We start from the raw sequence: 23,632 nt of genomic DNA on the forward strand, positions 1-23,632 counted from the left end.
GGTTAACAAATTGCACTCTAATTTAAATTTAATGAAACATGAAACATGAGTTTTTTTAATAAAGATCTCCGTCAGATAGCTGAATACAATGATGATAAGATGATATGATTGCAGTAAAGGATATGACTGTAGTTCACTCTTTCACTGTTGCTTCTTCACCACATCCGGCACTCAGGTGACCTCGGGTCTGACAGAGAAATCTTTAGTTTCTAGTGTTCTCTGTGATCGGTGTTACCATCAGTCAGAGTGATCTGCCCTCCTCTGTCTTTTTACTGCAATGCTTCATCCTTTTTACTGCCTTGTTCACTTGTTTTATTTTTCAGCTCTGCAAGACCGAGAGCCCGAAGGCCAGGATGCTGCCTGAACTCACACAGAGTTAAAACCCATCCATCCACAGAATCAGGCCTCTACGCCTGCTAACAGAGCAGGTAGTGCACGCACACACGCACACACACACACACACACACACACACACACGAGTGGAGTCAACATGAATAGAAACAGACACGTGCACAAAACAGACAAGAGTTTAATCAGTGTTAAAGTTTAGGATCAGATCTTCTGAAATCACTCACGAAACATACATATTATCCAACTCTACACTCTAAAAAATGCGAATTTCACTGGATTTCGGTTGATTTTTATGTGAATGTTTTTAAAGAAAATATTATATATGGAATCACTTTAGATATTTTTAGGATTTTTTTGGAAGATTTTTACTCATTTTTAAAAAAATAATTACAAGATTTTTCTTGCCAAATTTGGGGGATTTTTTTTTTTTTAAATAAAACTTTTAAGGGAAACTTTTAAGGAATTATTGGAATTTTGTTCGTAAAGGTTTTTGCAAATTTTCTGGGTTCAAGGTTACAGTGTGCGTGCGTGCGTGCGTGCGTGCGTGCGTGCGTGCGTGCGTGCGTGCGTGCGTGCGTGCGTGTGAATACTGCAGTCGTCGTCATGCCTGGCCGGCTCACAGCACTGTGATGTCAGGCCTGTTTTTTCCTTGGCTCAGTCCAGTTTGGTTTTTAAGGAAAAACATTAAATTAAATGAGACAGGCGTCGATCGAGTCTCGGAGTTTGTGTGTTGGGTGGCTGGTGTGGCTCTCAGGGCGACGCCACACGAATATAGTCGTAGCCCTGAATAAACGGGGTCAGAGCGAGTCACTGGAGACGTGTCTCCTTTTCTACTCATCCTGACTTGAAACCTCCTCGGGGCGCTACGCAGTCAGACATACACTAAAGATGAAGCGTTGGCATTTTGCAGTCAGACAAATAGAACATCTCTGGCCTTTATGGTGACGATCCCCTCATTCCTCTGCTGTTTCCTGGAACATTGCAGAAGCTTGTGTTACCAGTTGTTGAAAAAATTTCCCTCTTAGTCCTTTGAAGTTTGCTGCAGTGGCGTGTTTTATTGGTGTTTCCAGTAGTACGGTGGACTTACCGACACAGTATGGGTCTGTGAAGGTAAGTCAACTCAGAGCATTTTCAGGGACACATTTTATAGGAACGTCAGAGGATGGATCAATTTTAGGGAGGGTTCTGTATGTAAGTACCAAGGTGAATAGTGGTTTATATGTATTTGGTTGCCAATCAGTGACTGAGAGTAAAGAGCATGTCCACTACATGCAATTTTCCCAAATGTAAACGCGCTACATCTGAAAATCACACGCATGCTGGGCGGTCACTAGCGGGTCACTACGTGGTCACGTGACCAAGCTTTCAGCTTGACGGTCTGGCAGATGAGTCGGATAAACACAGCGGCTCGGCTGTAAACTTTCTATTTTATTTCGAAAACACTTCAGCGAAAAGTATTTCTAAAAGCATTTGAGGTGAGAAATAAACGTGCAGCAGCTGAATCTGTCCTCGTTTTAGGTCACCGACAGTCAGTTTAGATGTTTGAGGACAGTTTCACGATGCGTGGAATCTCCACACGCTGCATCGAATTTGCATAAAGTAGAAGTCCAGTCTACTTTATGCAAATAAGCTGCGACCCACTCTGGGTAAACACACCGGCTCCATACGCACCATATGTTGCATGCTGGTCCGGTTGCAGGGCGTTTGGAGCCGCGATCCGGTGTGTTTACCCAGAATGCATCATAAAACTTTGGTCAAACGTCTAAACTAGCCGTCGGTGAACTAAGACGAGGATAGATTCAGCTGCTGCTCAGATTATTTCTCACCTCAAATGCTTTTAGAAATACTTTTCGCTGAAATGTTTTTGAAATAAAAGAGAAAGTTTACAGCCGAGCCGCTGTGTTTATCTGACTCATCTGCCAGACTGTCAAGCTGAAAGCTCGGTCACGTGACCACATATCGGCCCGCTGAAGCTCTAGTGTTGTCATGTGACAATGTTGTGATCTATTTAATGAAGGTTGGTGGAGATCTGACTCACTGCTAACTGTCTGGCACTAGACGACCTCGCTTTACTAAGAGCTGAGTTCATCAGTCGCTGCATCACAGATCTCAGCACTGAGGAACAGGACAGTCCGCTCTCAGCGTCCTGCTCAGAGGCTCTTCAGGCAGATGCTTGTTCATGCAGATAAATAGAGTCTTACTGATTCCTCAGTGGTCTGGAGAAGTTAAAGCCGGGCTGAGGCCTACACACAGCACTTAACCATCCTGTTGTCTTCATTTACGGGCAGCAAAAAATATTGTTTCCTTGTCTGAAAAAGATCCAAAAATTCAGCAAAAAAATTCCCCAAATTTCTGAAAATTTGCAAAACCTTCAGGAAGAAAATTCCAATAATTCCTTAAAAGTTTCCCTTAACAGTTTTATTTTTTTTTAAATCCCCCAAATTTTGCCAAGAAAATTCTTGTAAATATTTTCAAAAAATGAGTAAAAATCTTCCAATAAAATTCTAAAAATATCTAGTGATTCCATATCTATCAGTAAAACTTCTAATATTTTCTTTAAGAAATTCACATAAAAACCTACCAAATCAAGCGAAATTCGCTGGATTTGGTAGATTTTTTTGTGCATGTTCTTAAGAAACATTTTAACATTTCTTTTTTCCACCAAAATATGTTCAAAGATTTCCCAAAAAATTTGAAAATGTGGACATCAGAAGTTTCACTGTGAAAATATATTTTTTCCACACTTTCAAACTTTAAAACGGGTCAATTTTGACCCAGAGGACAATACGAGGGTTAAATCCATCGTTCCAGCTAAGTTCTGTGTGCTCAAGGTCATGGAAGCATACATGAAGTTTGGTTCACATATCAGTACAAGCCGTGTAGAGCCAATAAAAACACAGTCAAGATGTAGAATAGTGTAGTTCTGGAAGTTCCATCCAGAGCCATACAAAATAATCACGATATTCTTTCCCAGCTGGGTTGAGTTTAGGAATAAAAACTTCCTCTTCACCATCCTTTTTTCTGGTTTTAAATTGTTTCTCATGCCAAGCAGCACTATCCAGCCTGTAGTATCATCTCACAAGGAGATGATCAAAGCTCCGTTAATCAATATCTGAACACTGTGATGAGAACGGGTCCCTGATGCCGTCAATCCCTCTGAGAATCAACGCCTCCTCTGCAGCTCTCTGTAGCTTCCAGCCACTTTCAGTACTGACTGAGTTCTACAATGAACATCCTTGACGTCTATCCAGCTGCTCATCTTTAGGGAAAACCTCTCAACTACACCCCTCTTATCTGCATTTTACCTTTTGTCTTTGCATTCCCTCTCCTCGTCATTCTTGTTTATGCGTCTTCCATATATTTCGACGTTTTCTCCCCACCCGTCCCGCTATCTCTCTTAGTCCGCTCATGGTTCTGTGTTGAGCAGCTTTACCAGCCTATTGTTATCTCCCTGTTTCCTCTTGGTGGGACACATTCCCTCCCATCTCCCATTCTCTTCTGTCCCACAGCATTACAGGCAACCCAAATAAAGAAAGGAAAACACAATTTGTATTCTGGACCATGCCTGCGATGCAAGTGGAAGGAGGAGAGGAGGGTGGGGGGCAGCGAGGAGGGAAGGGGCTGTTAATGTCACACTTTGAAGACTGCTTAGATTCATTGGACATAAAGGCGAGCGTCCAGGGGCATTTCACACACAGTCCACAGACTGGTTTCATCTTTAGGAGAGAATTTGACCTTGAGGCAGTGACGCTAAACACACAAATATGAGAGAAGGCACTTCACCTGACCATTATCCACTCTATATCATCAGAATGACTTTCACTTCCACAGCTCCTTGAAATTAGAGATTCATCTATCTAATTTTGAGCTTCATTACACAAGTGGTTGGGATATTGACACATGACTTGCCTGCAGTGCACTGGAGTTTGCTGGTGGCTTTGCAGGATTGTCTAAATATAGACTCAGAGTATCCTCACACTCGGATAATGATGCGGTTAGCGCGCTGGGAGGGTAAGTGGGATGCCCGTCCACACATGGCAGCTCAGGCGCTCATCAATACATGTTTTAGAGCGCTGGTGGCACAGTGTGGGGATGGACTCCAATCTGCATTTGCATGAGTGAGCAATGCTCGTACGCACAGACGAGCGTGCACACGGATGGCGGTTCGTGCCAGTATGTTGCCCTGTATCCCTAAACCCTGGCAGTGGTCCTGGCCTGCAGCTGACAACCCCCCATCACTCACAGCAGCTTCTGCAGCGTGGCAAGGAAGAAAGAAACGAGAGGCTTCATTGACCAGCAGCAGAAAAACCTGAGTACCAGCCCTCCATCGCTCATACATGAGGATGCACACGCCGGTATCAGGGCTAACACAGCCTTGTCATGTTTGTTGGGACTTTGGGTCCACAGTCTAGTGCTTAGGACTCACCTCAGGCCTGTTAGCCGGCGCCAGCCTCCTACAAAGAAAGTGAGCAGGATGGAAACTGTGTGGGAGGTGGGGGCCAGAGGACAGAATATGCATGTTCACATCAAGGATAGGAGTGTGCAGTCATTCATAAAGCAGCCAAAGACAGAAGCAGTTTAACTGAGTTCTAGCTGTAGGGGCGAACAGAGATGCTGCTATGTGAACACTACAACCATGAAAAGCTCACGTACATCCACCCTCAAGCCCATTTGACAAAAGTCAGCAGCTAGATTTTTTGCTCCATACCAGTGCAGTTTGAAAGTGAAAATGGTCTCATCAATGCCTCGTCTTTCTTACAGCTAATGCCTCTTCCTGATGTTAACAGGCCTCGGGCTGCTGTTGCCAGATTGAATATGACACTGAAGTGAATGGGTCTCATGAGGGCGTGCGATAGGGTATAAACACTGTCAGTGAAAATTACATTTGTTGCTGTTCTGTTTGTCCTGCGGAGCATAGACTGAAAACATTGCTGCATTAAAGGTTTTATGGAGGAGATTGTGAACACTGATATTGCAGCAAACAACTATTCTCTATGCAGAGACATCAGTGAGGAAGTAATGGTGTCTTTCAGTCAGTCAGTTACATCCAACAGAATCAGTGACATGAATAAAGTTCTTCCTCCAGATCTCTCTGTCAAAAGTTCTCTCACTTCCAGACCAGAGTCTTCTTCTAGAACCTTCCAGTCCTTCTGACAGTATCAACGACCAGCTGCTTCTCTCCACATGTCCATCCAGGGCTGGTCTACGTTGCCTAATGATGGTTGACCAGCGTGGATGTGGACCATACAGTGATTTGTTGATGAGGTGTGACTTCCTGGAGGTGTTTGGTACCATCCGTGACATTCTGGTCTAAGTCCCATCAGTTCTTTTGAGAGAGTCTTTGTTGTTGTCTGAATGCCATAAACAGCACCTTTAAAGCCTTATGATATATAGAAATATATATTTATTGCTTTAAGGACATAATGTTCTGCATCTTGGCTCATGCAGTCCTTTAAAAGAAACTCAGAAATATACAAGTTTCAATTAAATACTCAAGACATTAAATTGAATCCTGCTTGGCTCCGGTAAACTCTGCCACTATAAATGAAAACTACTGTAGACAAGAAAAAATAACAGAAGAAAAAAAAGGCCTTTTATAAGAGGGGAAGTGCACTAATAGAGTCTATGTACAGACTTCAGCTCCACAGCATATTTATAACTAAAAGGTCTATGAAGCCCTTTACTGTTTCTGAGAGAGACTACAAATTAGAAAATCTACAAGAACACAGTCATGGAGTTTTTCTTCTACACACCTGAATGGTCTGAATGGCCTGTGGTTGGGTTCCACTGTAATGCTGCTGCCAGGTTTAAACTAGGAAGAGGAATAAAGGAGATGGTATGTCTGGTTCTGCTGCATCCATTTGTTTAAACCATCCATCCTGAGAGATGCTGCTGTGGGAGTGCGATGCTAATGCTAAAAACTGCCTCAGACTTTTGCATTCATTGACTTTGTTTTGTGCTTCCAGTGAATCTAGTCTAGTGTTCAGACATGTCCAGTTCTGTCTCAGTGAAGGGGACAGAGGACAGAAGACAGAACATTCTGATGGTAAATAATGGTTTTATGTTCAGGTCAGATTCAAGCCCGAGATCAGTTTCTAGTGTCAACCAGGCTTTGGTCCAAATGGATGAAAACAAGCATCACATTTTAAACCTCACTCTGTTTAGACTGAGTTTGAAAACAACCAAGACAATAATGAAAAGATGGCAGAAGGGAGGAGAGGAGGGATGATGGGATAAGGGTGGTGGATTAAAGGAAATGTAGAGTCGGGGAATTGGAGATGAAGGTCAGGTGAAGGAGGAGCAGAGGAAGAATAGGGTGAGATAAATGGAAGGAAAACTTCCCCACCATCCCTGCTGTGTTCCTGAGGGGCAGGACATGGCCTGAGATGTGACATTCAACGGGGACTCATGGATATTGTTCCCATATTGTTCCCAGTGAATGCTGTTTTGCAAGGACACTGCTCCAGCCTTGTCATTCACGTCATGGGCTGATAATATTTCCAACTGACAGTTCTTTGCTCCACATTAGAGCATACTGAGGTATTTCCAGATATGCTCTTTGCAGATAGAGCTCCTTTATGGCAGCTTTCCTCCTCTCACTCGTCCTCTCCTGCTGCACTGGGAGCTGAGAACTTTTCACTTACTTTGAATAATCCTTCTTTAGAAACATTAAATGTGAAACAGGAACAAACATATGAAGAATTTAGGTCCTTGAAGGTTTTAACTGTTTGATTTCAGCAGTAGAATGACATCAGAAGATTATTTTTTCCCCATTTTACCAACAGAACACAGAAAGGACGAAGAAAACAGTTAAGATTACTATTTTTCATTTCATTTCGGCAACAATGAATAACTTGCACCTTAGTGTAGTAATGTATGTAATGAATGTTGGTGGAAAGTGATAGAAAGCAAACTGCTTCATATACAAGGGTGGAAAGAAGTTTTTGGACACTTTTCAAATTGTACACAATCTCAAAAATTAAATAATATTTGTGGAAAAATCTTTTTTGTGTTTCTAAAGGTGTGGCTGCATTAGACAGACACAAACAAACACAAATTAAGTTGTATTTCCCCAAATATAGAACTATTCCTTTATGCAGTGGTTGATTAGTTATTGGTTTGTAGGGTGTGTGGCCCAGTGGAAGCATCTTCCTGCTAGAATATCATCAAACCCTTATCATTTTGCTAACTAGTGAGATTGTATCTTTTTAATTCCCATCAAACCACCAGCTGTCTTCAGGAGACCTCCTCATCTTTTTGAAAGGAGGTGTTTTCATGCTGCAGATGAGCAGAATATCTAATGATAAAGTGTTGATATCTTTGGTAATATTTCTGTTGACACCTGGGTGAAAGGTAAATGTTGAACTAGTTGTGATGATAGGTTGATGTGTGTTAAAGGTAACTACTGGTTATGTATTAACAGTCATGTTGTGATCCAGGAATTCTACAGATGTATTTTGATTTTAATCCAGCTCTAATGTTGTCAAACCAACTGAAACTTTAAATTAATCATCAACAGTATTAGTGCTATAATTACTGCACATTTATTGACTGAATAAATGTCTAACCTTTAGTCTGACACCTTCCACTGCTTTAGAAACGCTGTAAATCTATATATACCAAGACTTTGCTCCCATAAGATGGAGGCTTTAAGTGACTTTGACAAAATAGGTCACACCATCATCCTATTAATTCTCCTTTTGTGAGAAAAAAAAGATAAAATAATAAGAAACCTCTCAATCCATTCCTGCTGGCTGTGTCTCCCAGCTGACCATGGGTTTGTTAATGATCTCATTTAAGGGGTCATGGGTTTTCTAATTGGAAATGGGTTGACTCCTGTTGCTCTGGACTGACCTCTGTGACGGTCTAAAGTTAGCGTTAACTTTTTGTCCTCGCTAAAAATACTCAAACTTATGTCACTCTCTGTCCTTACAAACACACCCAGCCCTTTAAATTGCTTGGGTAACCTCTGGTCCTCTTGGGAGGAGGAAGTGATTCGGAACAGTTTGGACAAACGTCAGAAAATGCTTCCTGGCACAGATATGAGTTCAGGGGGGTTTAGTGATGTTACACTGCATGAGACAGAGAGGAGCAGTGCTACAACAAAGAGGAGGAAGTAAAGGTATTTAAAGCCATGCAGGTTCTGTAATTTAGACATTGCACAGCAGTATAACACCTGAGACCTTTTCAGTCATTCAGCTGGTGTTGGACACCTTCACATGACCTCCCAGAGTCCTATCTGGCAGAACACCATGCACCGCTGCAATCCCATCACTTATTCAAATATTAGCCAAACCGCAGCATCTGACGCTTCAATAGGAGCCGTTCACGTCACGCTCATAATTCTTTATTAGCAGGTGTCTCGTTTCCAGCACCGTTCCACACAAACACTCACGTATGAACACACACAAAGCATCTGGGACACACCATAATAATAAGCTACAAACGGCCGGCGTCAGGCACGTTTATCCTGAGTATCAGCGGGACCGTCGAGCTCTCTCCAGATGCCAGCCACCACACACAACATCTGTCCTTGACCTTGGCAGAGAAGCCTCAGCGAGTCTGGAGAGTCTGTCTGCATATCAGCATCTTCTGTCGGGTCCGTTATGATAGCAGGGAATGTGTCTGAGCTGCACTAGGAGGACTGGAGGCTGGGGATAGGGGACGTCCATGTCATCAGAACATCAGTGTGTCATGCATGTGTGCACCTTTACATTAGAAGAGTCAGTGCTGGTTGTGTGTGAGCTGTTTGAGTGCTTGTTGCATACAAGATGAATCCAATTAAGATCTGACACCGACTGCTTCTGATTGCTAAAACCCCCGATTCTTTTCCTGGCCTCAGCAGAAACGTGATGCCCTCTTCTTCGTTCACGTTATCAAAATCTGTGTTTTAATTAATGCCGTTTAATAAGGGCCCTGAACAGGGGTTTAATTGCGCTTTTTAATGAAATCAGCGCAAATACAAATTCTCTCTGAGTGACCTCCGCTTCGTCGCTGGGAATGGTATTTTAATAATCCATGCAACCTCTCAAGTGCCGGAGAAATGGTAGAGATGAGGAGAACATATGCTCAGCAGTCACAACTCATACGAATGTTATATATCAGCAGGCAAGATGTGGAAGAACATGAAGGACGAGGAGGGGAGTGTAGTAAGAGTTAAACAGGGAAAAGAGGAAAGCCAAAAAGAGGAGGAAAATAAATAAATAGGGCTAAAGATTTCAAAAGATGGAAAGCCAAGTTTAAGAGAACATTTCTCCATGGATGTTTGCCCATTAGCACCATGCTCCCTACAACTGAGTGACCCTTCCCCAATGTTCAATCACAATCCCACAGAATAAACTTCTCTTCTATCTTCTCCATCTGGTCCTCCAGCAGCAGGTTTCTGTCCTGATCACTCACAAAGAGATCTGTAATCTCAAGGGACTTTCTGGTAAAAATAAAGGTTAAAAAAAATAAAATAAAAATAAAAAATTCAGAACCTCCACCTGGTTCCATAACAACCAGAGCAGAGGAGGGAAAACAGACAACCAGAGGGCAACTGGCAAAGTAGGACAAAGGATAGCGCCCACGCCAGCGATACACAACGATATACACAACCTGCCTTATGCACATATAAACGCCTGCACAGAATCATTACTCTAACATCAGTGTTTCACTGTGTGGTTTCATACCATGTCTGTATTGAGACGTACACAATGAAGGCAAGAACAGTGAATCAGTTTCTGTGTGTAGTGAGATTAAACGTGTGTTTTTAGCTTCAGTGTGTATTTGTAGGTACTGGATGATAGAGTCATTCAGTCTGGACTGTCCACCACCTTGGATTGCCATCAGACATTACAGATCAATGTCGTGGTACCCAGAGGATGAACCCTTCTCCCCTGCTCACTCTCTGGTGTCACTAAAGGTTGAAAGATTTGGTTTTGAATGTTCTCCTCAGGATGAATTGTTACTTATGGAGTTACATTTTAAAAGACTGCAAAAAGTGTAGCCAGATTTTTCTTAATTATTTTGTAAAGCAGCAGACATATAGGTGGCCCAGTAATGATAATATTAAATGTATGAAAAACTCCTTTGTTTGTATGTTTTACCTCTAGACACCTTTTTGCATGAATAAGTCTCAGCTTTTCTAAGTTGGAGATTTATCACTTTCTTAAAAATACTCACATAAAAATATCCTTTCAGTTGACTAGGTGTTCTGACAGTGATGTTGGTTCTCTGCTCTGGAACCAAATCAACTCAACCACTCAAACATGAATGCTGTTCTAGTGTGGAGGACTGAATGAAAAGAGGGAACAGATGCACCAACGACAGGCCACTAGAGCCTCCTCCAACCAGCGTTTAGCACCACTTATTACTGCTGGCATTTACCAGGAACAACCATGCATCCTGATTATACACAAACACACACACACTCATTAAACCCCAGTATTTTCCAGCACTCCTGTCCTGATCCCACCGACACAGGTATGAAATGTTGGCCATAGTTCCTCCACGGTTCCCTAAACACACCCTCCACACACACTCTCCCTGTTTCACTTTATGTCCTTCTCACACACTCTGATACACACTCCAACCTTGACTCACACACACACACACACACACACACACACACACGCACACGGACACAGACACACACACACACACACACACACACACACACACACTGAGGTCTCCTCCCACTGGAGCATTATTTCACACCTGGGTATTTCACACTCCATGGAGCTCTGAGCTCGTTAAATCACTGAATTCCCCTGAAATCAGGAGCAGATATACCGCCATGCATCACACTGACTTTTATATCTAATAGGGAAGTGGTGATAAAGTTTATGGGCAGGCAGGAGGGGAAAGGCTTGTGTTCCTAAAAGTGTCATGTTTGTTTAAGAAATGAAAACTTTGGAGGGTTTAAATATCTATGAAATGCGTTTATCTGTGGAACTCAGTAGCTTCATTTCCCATTCTGCAGAACTTAATTATGGTCTACCTCACGGGATGTTTCTGGGACCTATTCTTGTCCCAACATTGTTCCCTGTCTATGCAGATGACACCCTGTTATATATAAATACCAAAACTTCTAAATGTGGAAGTTTGACTGTCAAACAGAACAGTTTCTGAGGATGTAAAGTGTTCTACTTTCTCCAGTTTACAGAGAAAACTGAGAATTACCTTAACAGAGCAGTGTGATAAGTCAGCTTTGTGCATCTAATGACCAATACACATATTTCATAGCAATTTTTTTAATCAGATCTGAACTTTGACAGCTAGTTATCCTTGTTGGTGTTATTTTTATCTGGTAAGGAGAGTCTAGTAGATTTAATCATTTATGCCAGCTGCTGATCTTGAGAAAGTTAAAGGTTAAATATTCAGAACAAAAAAACACTAAATCAAGTGAGTGGACACACATGAGAAAACACATTAGCTTCATTTTAGCAGCCTTTTATTTCCTTTCAATTGATCTCACAATACATTTCAAGAGTCTGTCGTTATGTATAAGACATTGAACCAAATTAGTTCATTCAGAGACGATACTCTGTTTTTTTTTTCTTTTGTTTTTCTCTGACTTTTGATGACCTTTATGATTTTACATCTTAGGACACTTTTGTACAGTTTGATCTATTTGGTTGATCATTTCTCTTAAATCCAACTTTTACTCACAAACTGACATATCTTGACGTAATGTTCATGTTCTCCACATTTCTACTAACAATTAACCTGCATCTTTAGATATTTTTAAGAAGCAGCTCACTAGGTTGGTGATTGTGTATGGATTGTCAACCACTGTAAACAGTCTCATAAAATGTCCTTCAGATATTCTGAGTCCCAGGAGGATTCATTCTAATGACTTTGAGACTTTTTATTTTTGTCTTAGTGAGGTCAAAGTTTTCTCTTTAGCAGTAAAATCATGTGGTTTTACTGAAACATCTCAACAACTGTAGATTTCTACTGCAGTTCTTTCATGCCAACCAATTATTCCCACAGTTCTCATAAAATTCCACCCTGATCTTGTTCTCTCTACTTTGAGAATTCACCTGAAAATCTCTTAATCCTCCACATCCCTTTCTTTTATTTAACTGTTTCTTTTCCCTTCTTCATCCCCTCTCTGCACTCCAAGCTGAACTGATCCACACCAAACAAACGTCCCTTTCTAATTGGCCGGCAGCGGGAGGCAGGAGAGCGTCGCTGTTTGGACAGCTGTTAATCTCTGAGGGTTGGCAGAGGTGATGGGAGAGGGACCGTGGATGACGCAATGACAGAGAAAGAGTTTTAGGTTCTGCTGCAAAATCACCGGTCGGTCTGAGACCACATCTGTTTGTCACGGTGCCAGAGCGCTTTCACTAAATGATAATGCAGTGTCACCATCTCTGCAGCGCCGGCGAGTATTCTGGGATGTTACAGATCATGTTCATGTTCAAGAGCACAGCCTGCAGCTTCATTCACTGCAAAGCATTGAATGCACGGGAACGCCAAGAGTCTCCAGCTCTTCTCTAGCTCCACATCTTCCTCACACGAACACACACAGCAGACACACACAGCACACACACACAGCACACACACACACCACACACAGCACACACACAGCACACACACACACACACAGCAGACACACACAGCAGACACACACAGCACACACACACAGCAGACACACACACAGCACACACACAGCACACACACAGCACACACACACAGCACACACACACAGCACACACACACAGCACACACAGCACACACACAGCACACACACAGCACACACAGCACACACACAGCACACACACACACACACACAGCGCACACACACACACACACAGCACACACACACAGCAGACACACACAGCACACACACAGTACACACACACAGCAGACACACACACAGCACACACACACACAGCACACACACACAGCAGACACAAACACACACATACACACACACACACACAGCAGACACGCAGCGCTCAGGGAACCAATCAGCATCGCCTGTGTCCAGGTCCTGTTTGTGAATGGGATTTTGTACAGGAGAGGAGGAGGCAGGCGGCGCTGCGTTTGTAGGGATGCAGCTGCTACAGCGGACAGATAACAGCATCCCATTCTCTTTTCTTTTTATCTTTTCCTGATGTTCTGCTTTCTTTTTTCTCTCAGCATCATTTCCATGTTCTCTGCCCTTTGCTTAAACTCTCTCTGACTCTTTCTGTCCTTTCCATGCTGCAGCTGACTGTCACTGCTGCATTGGAATAATCTTTTTCCATGTATTTCTTCCACTTTCCTGCTGACACAATATCCCCATCATCATCACCACCATCATCATCATCTGCTGCAGTTTGACTATCCTGTCATGTCACTTTCCCATTCACTGCAGAACAGCTGGCATCGTCCACAGCATCTTTCATACGTCTTCTGACTGTCCCATCTGTGGCTAACAGCTGGCAATGCAGGTGAGACGGAGACAGAACTAGAAACTCAGAATCACTCACCTCCTGTGGCGGGGTCTTCGTCCAGACCGGTTCTGAATCCTCAGCGGGTGAAGGAAGAGAGCGGCGAGCTGGAAAGCTTCTGGTGGCTGAAGAGAAGTGAAGGACAGACAGAGAGAAAGAGACAGAAAGAGAGTGAAAGAGAGATAAGAGACAGCAGAGAGAGAGAGAGAGGTATAAAGGAGGAGAGAGAGAGAGAGAGAGAGAGAGAGAGAGAAAGTGGACGAGAGAGGAGGAGGAGGAGGAGGAGGAGGAGGAGGAGGAGGAGGAGGAGGAGGAGGAGGAGGAGGAGGAGGCTTCTCCGGCTAGCTGGAGGTGAGATGAAGGGGAGAAAGAGAGAGAGAGGGAGAGAGAGAGAGAGAGTGCTGGAATGGGATAGGAGGGGGATTGTGATGTTTGGAGAGGAGGAGGAGGGATTGCAGGGAATGGAAGGAGAGGAAAGTTGGTGGAAGGAAGGGAAGAGGGAGGCGAAAGAGAGAGTAAAATGGGGAGAAAGAAGGGGGAGAAAAGGCAGATTAGAAATAAAATACCACAAATGATCTAAAAGACGGTTAGAAGAGGATGCCAGAGTGTTAAAAAGCGAGACAGAAAGCCCAGAAACAGGCATGTTGAGGCCGTAATCTGGTTAGTCGGAAGGACAGATGTGAAAGATTTCTGAACACTTTTACTCCTTTACAAGTGTAACCTTTAAGTAGAACTCATGTCCAGCCGTCACATGCTGGCAGTCGCTGGAGACAATCAGTTCCAGAGTGCAGAAAATGTCCTTCCGTCCATTAAATCACACTGTAATCCAATCTGCTGTTGGTGTGTTGCAGGACGGATACTGCAATTAACTTTGGAGCAATAACTTACCAGAGCCAGCGGACAGAAGACTGGGAGGAAAAAAGAAAGAAGTAGAGAGGAAGGAGAAGAAGAGGGGAGATGTTTGGTGCCACTAGAAGCCTCTGGCTAAAAGCACTACAGAGATAAAGGGCTGGTGACAGAATAGAGGTGGAGAGAGAAGAAAGAAAGAAGAAGGGCGAATGGAGCATGATGATATTGTGAAAATGCGCTCATCTGTCATGTTCCTTTCAGAGAGTTTAAGGAGTGGAACAGGTCGCCTGTCAATGGTCACATAGACGACAGCGTCACGCAACGCAAACAGAGTAAAAACACATTAACGGATTGTGAAACAAAGAGAGCCAGAAGGGAGACCACCAGACCAAAACACACAGCTGAAGATTTACTGCCCATTTCTGAGTGTTTGTAGTTGTTTTTTAGTATCTTGTCATTAATGTTGTGTTTTTATTTTCAGTCATCTCGTCTCTCTTTACAGTCATATTTCTGTTTATCCCCACGGCTCTTCTCTTTCTGGTCATTTCTCATGTCCAAACTAAGAGTATTTTGCAAAATATAACATTTTCCTCGACAATTTTCCTCTCAACCACATGCCAATGATGTGTAGTAATGATTTTTTAAAAACTACAGTTTGTGTGAATCCATGTGGAAAGAAAAAACAGATAATTTAATTTATACATGTCCAGTATTGAGATGTGTAATGACCATGGACCTGAAACAACAGCAACAATGACAAATTATACATATATACACACTGTATATACAGTGTTTAATGTAAATGTGTTAGAATGACTTCAAATGACCATAAGCAGACACCTGAAGGTACAGAATAGCTGCTAAGAAGCCATGACTGAGGCCTGCAAACATCTAAAATTAACCAGGGAGCCCAAACACTGGACTGTAGATGACTGGAAGAAGGTACTCTGGATGGACGAGTCCAAGTTTGAACTCTTCAGTCAGCATTGTCGTGTTTCTGTCCGTAGAAAAACTGGAGAACGTTTTGATGCTAGATGCATTGAACCCACACGGTGGAGGTTCTATTATGGTGTCTGGTTCCATTTGTGGAAACAGCATGGACAAATTAGTTAAAATGGATGATATCATGAACAAAAAGGCCTACCACAACATCTTGGTGCATCATGGAATCCCTTCTGGACTGAACCTGAAGAAGACAATGAGACTTTAGAGCTGTGCAGAGACTACGTGGCCAAGAAAAAGGAATCTGGATTTATTAAGCACTATGTATATATATATATATAGTGGTTGCTTTATGGTTGCATAGCACAAACTGCTGCACTTCGCCATCTTCTGTATCTGCAGTTGCAGTTTAAAGTCCACAGAATCAACAAAATGCCAGATGTTGTACTATGTGACGTATCGTTGATGTAGACCAGCTCTGCATGCTTGTAACAGCATTTGCAGTCATTGCTGTGTCCATGGAGATATGTTGCAGAACGTTACTTTTGTGAACAGAATTTGTATTTTAAAGCAGAAGGGGATTATATACATGTCAAAAAAATATAGTTTTAGTGTGGACAAGGTCAGAGCCATATTATATTTCTATTCTTTGTTTAGTTCTTTTGTGTCTTTGTGGTCATTTTTTTCTCTTTGTAGTTTTGCATCCCTTTTGTCATCTTTTTGTCATGCAAACAGTGAGTGAAGGACCCAAAATGGAGACAATAACATCCTGTGGAAAATGAGCAAAAGATGAAATTTAATTCAGGCTGATTCAAAACACAAAGCACAATCTGGATAAAACAGAAACTACAAGAAGCTGCATTTTGCACATCTGCATGATTGTTTTATGTCTCTTTGTTATCAGTTTATATTTCTTTGTAATCTTTTGCATCTCCTCGCTTGTTTACCTTTGTGGTCATTTTGTCTCTTCACAGATGTTTTGCTTCTCTTTACCTTCTTTTTGCATTTTTTGTGATTGGTTTAGAGATGTCTTTAGATGCTTTTTGTGCAGTTTTTGCAGCCATTTTGTATGTCTTTGTTATTTTTGCAGCAGTTTTGCATGTTTCTAGTGATCATTTAGCATCTCTTTGTAGTTTTGTGTGTCTTTGTGGCTGTTTTAGGTGCCATTTTGCATCTTTGCGGCTGTCTTTGCATGTTTCCATCCATCTCTTTGAGGTCATCTTGCTTATCTTTGCAGACTTTTAATTGACTTCCTGCAGTTGCTTCAATAGACGCTGTCAGCTTGACATTCTGAACCCATCCATGATTCCATTATGGTGAATAAAAAAATAAGAATCTTATGTGTGAGTTGTGGAATTGTGCACTTTAAAACATTTTCTTTGTCCATGTGTGGCTTTATTTTACCTTTTTATATCCAGATGAATCACTAGCTGAATGTACATGCAGCATGCTAGAATACCTCCCGGACATGGTGTGAAAAGAGGATTTTAGATTACAGGTCAGGTCTTGTTCATCTTCATAGGATGTGAGGATCATAAAAGGCCATTCATGACACACGTGGTACATTTTCTCTTTTGTGTTGAGTGTCGGAGGTCTGGGTCAGCTGCAGGACTCTCAGCTGGCAGGGATTCCTTTTTGTCAAGGTGAGAATTCATCTGCTCAAGGACACTCCAGCAGAGTGGATGCCGGCCAAAGCGGAGCCTAAAAACAGCTTTCCTCAGCTATTTAAATACATTACTGATAGTGACAGGCCATTTTCATAAAAGCCTGCAAGAATCAACCCAACACAGCTTCAAGAAATGAAAAACACCTCCAGGTTCACCTTTCTGTGCGTTGTTTTCCGTTCACTAACACGCTGCACCAGGGGTTCATTCATTCCAGCTTCCATTGTGAGTCTGCGATGCATCGATTTGGTGATCGTAAAACACACTGACAGTAAAAGCCAGCAGGAGACGCAGGCACAGTTCCAGATTTGAAGGATTTCGCCTCACAAGCTGCTGCGTTTCTGCCGAGTCCAGAGCTGCAGATTCAACATCCAAGGAAAGACTGGGCCTGAAGAAGCACCGCTGCTGGAAATAAAGCAGGAGAAAATCTGGAAAACATCTTCATCTGGACATCTTGGATATTTTTTTTAGCATTTGGAGGAGAATTTCACTGACTGCACCATCCAGTTTTAGGAGTGCACGTCATTCCAATGGCTGCATGCGTCAACACAAACACTAATCTGGATTTCAATGTGATTTTGAGTCCTGCTTTCAGTTTTATTGTTCTCTAGTGACATAAACAGGCAATAATGAAATGCAGTTCAGCTGTGACGGCAATAAATCAACAGTGTGTGGAAAAAGAAAGGCATGAGACAGGACAAAGAGAGCTAGATGAGCAGCACTCTGCTCAGATTAAAACCCCACTACTAAATAATTACCTTAATGTATTCTTATTGGACATCTCTATTAATAAAGAGTCCAGTAATTGACTCTCTTCCCTTTTTCCTGCTCTAGCCTCTCCTCCCTCTCACACACTCACCATTGATCACATTAATTTACATTACATTCTCATTAGACTCAAAGAGTATTTCATTTTACAGCAGCAGAATGACGGCAGTGAAACAACAGGCTACATCTGCTCATTGGATCATAACGGGTAGAAATACAGTGGGCAGTTTGGGTTATTTTTCACAAATTGTTCAGATTCTAATCCTATTGTTCTAATTTAATGAAATTTTCTAATCAAGATGCCGCTCAGCTTGATTCATCTAACTTATGAAGGCATCCAAAATGACCAAAAGTGTGAATTTATCTCTATAAAATCAGACAGAATGATGGAATTTCCACTAAAAACAGCCACCTCCATACTATCATGTTTGGTTGAAGATACACACAGCAGGATTTAAAGCAGCACTTCATTCATGTTCTCAAACTTCATTTAAAATTTGATTTGACTGATTTTAAAAGAGTGAACAAACTGTTACCTCAGTAGAGAAAGCCAGTCACAGAAATATCACGTTTGAGGAATTTACTGTAACTTATTGTGAGAAATTACTGTGCGATGTGAGAGACTAAAAGTAGAAAGTATCACTACATTTAGGCAAGAATTGTACTCGTCTGTCTAATTCTACCTTCTGTTTTAGATCCACAACAATTCAGAGATAAACACTATTTTTTATACATGAAAAAATGGCTCATGTTGTTTTATGAATATACTTATATATGCTTAATGAGAGACTCCCCCAGTGGCACTGGCCTTCTCCCCCCCAACATAGACACTGACGCTCTTTGTTTGTTTTCCTAAGAGCAGGAAAGAAAAGGGAAGAGAGGCGGTGTGTACATAATGAATGGATAAATGTCTTTTTTTCACCGTCAGCTCACAGCTAGAAGATCCTCAGTTTGCGTCCCGGAGTTTTCATGTTCTCCCTGCACAGTTTGGGTTTCCACATCGGTTTGAGTCTTCCCCCACTCTTCTTCCCACATTGCCTGTTTCTCTCTACACTTTCCACTGTAATAAAATCTAAAATGCCCCCCCAAATAACTTTTAAATGTAACTTTTAAAAAAAAGTCAGCTGGGATAAACTCCAGCCCCTCCATTGACCCTACAGACTCTACTATAGATAATACATGGATGGATGTTTTCCTAATGAATAGTAGAGAAGCATGTCTTTGTTTTCTTCTCATTATAATCTATTACAGGATTTACAGGACTCCTCAAAGTGTGGAACAGCAGTTGTAATGTGTGACCACTAGGTGGCACCATTGGAGCTAAAATAAGCAGCCTGGAAACATCAAAGTGACATTATTCTAATATTTAGTGGTTTTACTGATGCATTCCTGACTGTGGTTCAGTCTCAGATACAGACTGAACCCTCTGAACCTCTGATAATATAAATGCAGCCAGAATCTTACAGTAACCTGAAGTGACCTCTGTGACATTTTTACATGATGACCTTCACATTGATCCACTATTAGAACTGTTCACACGGCGTTCTTTCTTATTTTAGTAATTTAAAGATAGATAATAATTTCCGTTGTACCTCAGCACTCTTTGACATATTCCTCAGGAACATGAAGCTCATGTCCATTGCTTTAAACATGTTTTCTTCAGACCTCCAGTAGCTGGTCTGAGGAGATCAGCAGGCTGATTGGTGAGTTCCTCATTACTTCTGAGAACCAGAGGAAGTGTATTTTCTTCTTAAAGTCTCTAGAGAAACAAACTATTCTAGTCTCCACAACTTTCCAAACCATAAACCAAGCCCACTGTGAGGCTCTAAATACTGACTGTTCCACTTCAGCACTTTATTACTTCTTTGTTTTGCAGTGAAAAGATGATAAAGTGTGGAAAACGAACCCTCCTAATGCATTTATATTTATATATTTAACTGACCATTAGACTACTGAACAAACAACGACGGAAGAAACGACTAGCGCAGCAAAATGTTGGTGTTATTTCTTGAAAAAAAAAGTTCTGTAAAAATCTGTTTGAAGATCCTCCGTCATCCAGATCACAGTGATTATAGGAGGTTCTTTAAAAAATCAACTGGACTTCTGCTTTAGGTTATTTAAGATGTTTCACAGGCTTCTGATAGAACTGAAGAAGACTTCTGGATGAACGGTGAAACATCTTCAGGAACCAAAAAGAAATCCAAATGCTCTGTACTAAAGTTCCTCCTCTCCAGCTTATTATTGTTTTAGTAAAGTTAGTTTCATGGTGTGTAAAACAAATATGGTTTTCTTTTAAATAGTTAGCAGCTTTTATTGCATTAATGCTTTACTTTTCTGTCTATCTCCTTCAAAATAAGGGACTTTGTATTTTTAAAGGCACTACTTAAAAGAGAAAGAAAACAATTCTATGAAATCCTAATAAAGAAACTGGTTGAGGAAGTTATAAAAACTGTGAATGTGAGAGATGACGATAAGAATAAACCTCTGGGGTCTGTGAGTGGAATTACAGGAGTGTTTGAAAACGTTCTCGGCCTCAGTAACTTCTATTTTAGAGCAAAACTGAACACATATTACTTTCTGCAAAAACTCTAATATCTGAGCAATCAAAGAAAGTAGAGGAGAGCGTGGAGCTGCTGCTGTTTCTCCAAAACGATGTGTTCATCTACACAGTACAGATGTTAGAAACAGCTGAACGTGGCTTTAAACTGGTGTTTATCTGGTTCCCAGATTAAAATCCCACTTAGGGGTCACCATTTTTACATGATGAGGTCATGCACGCTAAACTATGATGAGAATCTGGAGGCTCAAGACGTGGCCTTCCTCTGTGAAGGGATAGTAAAGGTTGAACACTGGAGGACCAAGCACAATGAGGTTAAAAAATAGAAGTTTTCTGGAGAAATAATTTGTCAGGTTAAAGAAGAAACTGAGGACATTTAGTGTTCTGAGCCTGAGGATAAGTTTTAGTTTAAGTTTCTTTCTGGTTTATTTGCGGTCGAGCAGCAGAGAGTCAGCAGCTGAAATGAGGAATCGGTTGTGTATCTTCACTCATCATCAACTTTACGCAGACTGAGGTGTTAAAATGTTTCTTAGCAGGAAGTTGGTCTGCAAAAAGAAAGAAAGAAAAAAGCAAGACACTGAGGTTGACTTGGCCTGCTTTTATCTGAAGCATACAAACAGTAAAGTGACCAGCAGAGAACCTCCCTGTAAACATCGTGTCTTCATGTTTACTGCTGTGGCCCTAAAGTGTCTGTCATGTTTTTCATCTGGCTTTCTGTGTCACACTGATTTTGCTGATTTCTTTCTCCTCCTCACGAGCCAAAGGCATCAAACTGAGCTGTGGTTCATGATCCAGACCAGTAAACTGCTGAAGCCGTCAGACTGAGATGAGGAGTCGTAGCATGAAGGAACTGCTAACAGAACCAGAGGGCTGCAGGAGGAAACATCCGAGAAAACACTGATCCTCACAGACAATAGCTCTCTGTTTAGACGAGTGTTAAAGCTTCGCTGAAAGACGATCTGAAAGCCTCTGAGTCATAGTCAGAGTTCAGCTTCTCATTTTTCTCTGAGGAATTTCTGCTGATGGGAAACTTAGTGAAAGTCCATTTTCATTTATTAAAGAAATTATTATTATATTTTATCCATAGTAAATGCAGTCTCTTGTGTATATATTAGGCATGTATTTGTGTGTGTTATGTTTTCTGCATTACTTATCAGTCTACAGACATCATGTGTGATTAATCTGTGTACTGAGAGGAGCGTACAGTAATATATATATATATAATGTAAAAGTCTGATCTGACTGGATGCTTTCCTGCACTAGAAAGAGTCCAACCACCATTACTGTCAGCATCATGACAGGAAAACACTGAGCAATGGTCTTTAAAATTAGAGCTCACAATTTAATTTTATTATTAATATTGTTGAAGTTATTATTGTTTTTATTATTGTACTGTTATTCTGTGAGATTCTAGTTTGTTCTAATCTAAAATAATCTAATTTAGACTTTTAGAAAATTATGTTTTTATAAGTTAAGGAAATGTAGAAAGAAACAAACTGTCACAAATTGTTCTTATAAATTCAACTATAAAGTGTTTTAACTAAGACAATTAACAACAATAATAATAATTATTGGCGTAGCTACATCTGCTGGGAGTTTAAAGCTGCATTAATTTTTTTGCTACGACTACTACTACTAGTACTAGTACTAGCAGTAGTAGTAGTAGTAGTAGTAGTAGTAGTAGTAGTAGTAGTAGTAGTAGTGATGGTAGCAGTAGTTGTACTGTTGTTCTGGGAGATTCTAGTTTAGTCTGATCTCATCTAATTTTATTTAAAATAATTTAATCTAATCTTATGTAATGTAGATTTTTGGATAATTGTGTTTTTATGTTAAGAAAAAAGTAGAAAGAAACAAACTGTCATAATTTGTTGATATAAATTCAACTATGAATAAAAGTTAATAGATCTGCTGGGAGTTTAAAGCTGCATTAGTTGTGGTATTAGGGCTGCACAGTGGTGTAGTGGTTAGTACTTTCACCTTGCAGTGAGAAGATCCCTGGTTCGCGTCCCGGCTTTCCCGGGATCTTTCTGCATGGAGTTTGCATGTTCTCCCTGTGCATGCGTGGGTTTTCTCCGGGTACTCCGGCTTCCTCCCACAGTCCAAAAATATGCTGAGGTTAATTGATTAATCTAAATTGCCCGTAGGTGTGAATGTGAGAGTGATTGTTTGTCTCTGTATGTAGCCCTGTGACAGACTGGTGACCTGTCTAGGGTGTCCCCTGCCTTCACCTGAGTCAGCTGGGATAGACTCCAGCACCCCCCATGACCCTAGTGAGGATTAAGTGGTGTATAGATAATGGATGGATGGATGGATAGTTGTGGTATTACTGTTATTATTCTTAGTAGTAGTAGCACTAATAGTAGTAGTAATGTTGTTGTTCTGAAAGATTCTAGTTTAGTCTAATTAAATCTAAATTTATCTAAGATAATAAAATATAATATTACCTAATTCAATCTTATCTGATCTAGATTTTTGGATAATTGTGTTTTATCTGTTAATGAAAACATAGAAACAAACAAATCGTTATAAATTGTTGAAACAAATTCAACTATTTCAAAAAAGTACATGCATCTGCTGGGAGTTTGAAGCTGCATTAATTGTAGTATTACTGTTATTATTAGTAGCAGTAGTATTGTTGTTCTGGAAGATTCTAGTTTAGTCTAGTCTAATCTAATTTTATCTAAACTAATATGATATAATATTATTGAATCTGATCTTGTCTACTCCAGATAGCCTTTAGCCGAAAATTTGCAGTTAGAATTGACATTTTATCATTATCATTATCAGTAGCATTGTTGCTGTTGTTTTTGTTGCTTTTGTTGTCTTATTCTTAGAGATTCTGTTCTAATCTAATCTAATCTAATCTGATAACTGGTCTCTGGTTTGAATCCACACTAACAGATGTAGAGTTAGTAAAAACCGCGTCAACACTGAATGATCTGAACTTTGAAGCGTCTTCTTTCACCCACGTCTGATCAGAGCAGAGGTCAGGTTCCTCTGCTGGGGATTGAAGTCACATGGAGGAAAATGTAAAGTATCTGAAGAAGAAGTTAACAGAGAACTGGAAAGAATCCATG

General features: G+C 41.1%; 1 protein-coding gene across 1 annotated transcript in view; it reads right to left on the bottom strand.

Moving 5' to 3' along the window:
* pvalb6 (parvalbumin 6) overlaps window positions 1-13,954 on the bottom strand; it is a 51,850-nt gene extending 37,896 nt beyond the window's left edge. The window contains exon 1 of the mRNA XM_023289475.3: window positions 13,815-13,954. The gene's annotated coding sequence lies outside the window, so the exon portion shown is untranslated. The remainder of the gene's footprint in view (window positions 1-13,814) is intronic.
* Between the last annotated feature and the right edge of the window lie 9,678 nt (window positions 13,955-23,632).

Source organism: Amphiprion ocellaris, chromosome 19 (genome assembly GCF_022539595.1).
Source record: "Amphiprion ocellaris isolate individual 3 ecotype Okinawa chromosome 19, ASM2253959v1, whole genome shotgun sequence".
NCBI classification, from domain to species: Eukaryota; Metazoa; Chordata; class Actinopteri; family Pomacentridae; genus Amphiprion; species Amphiprion ocellaris.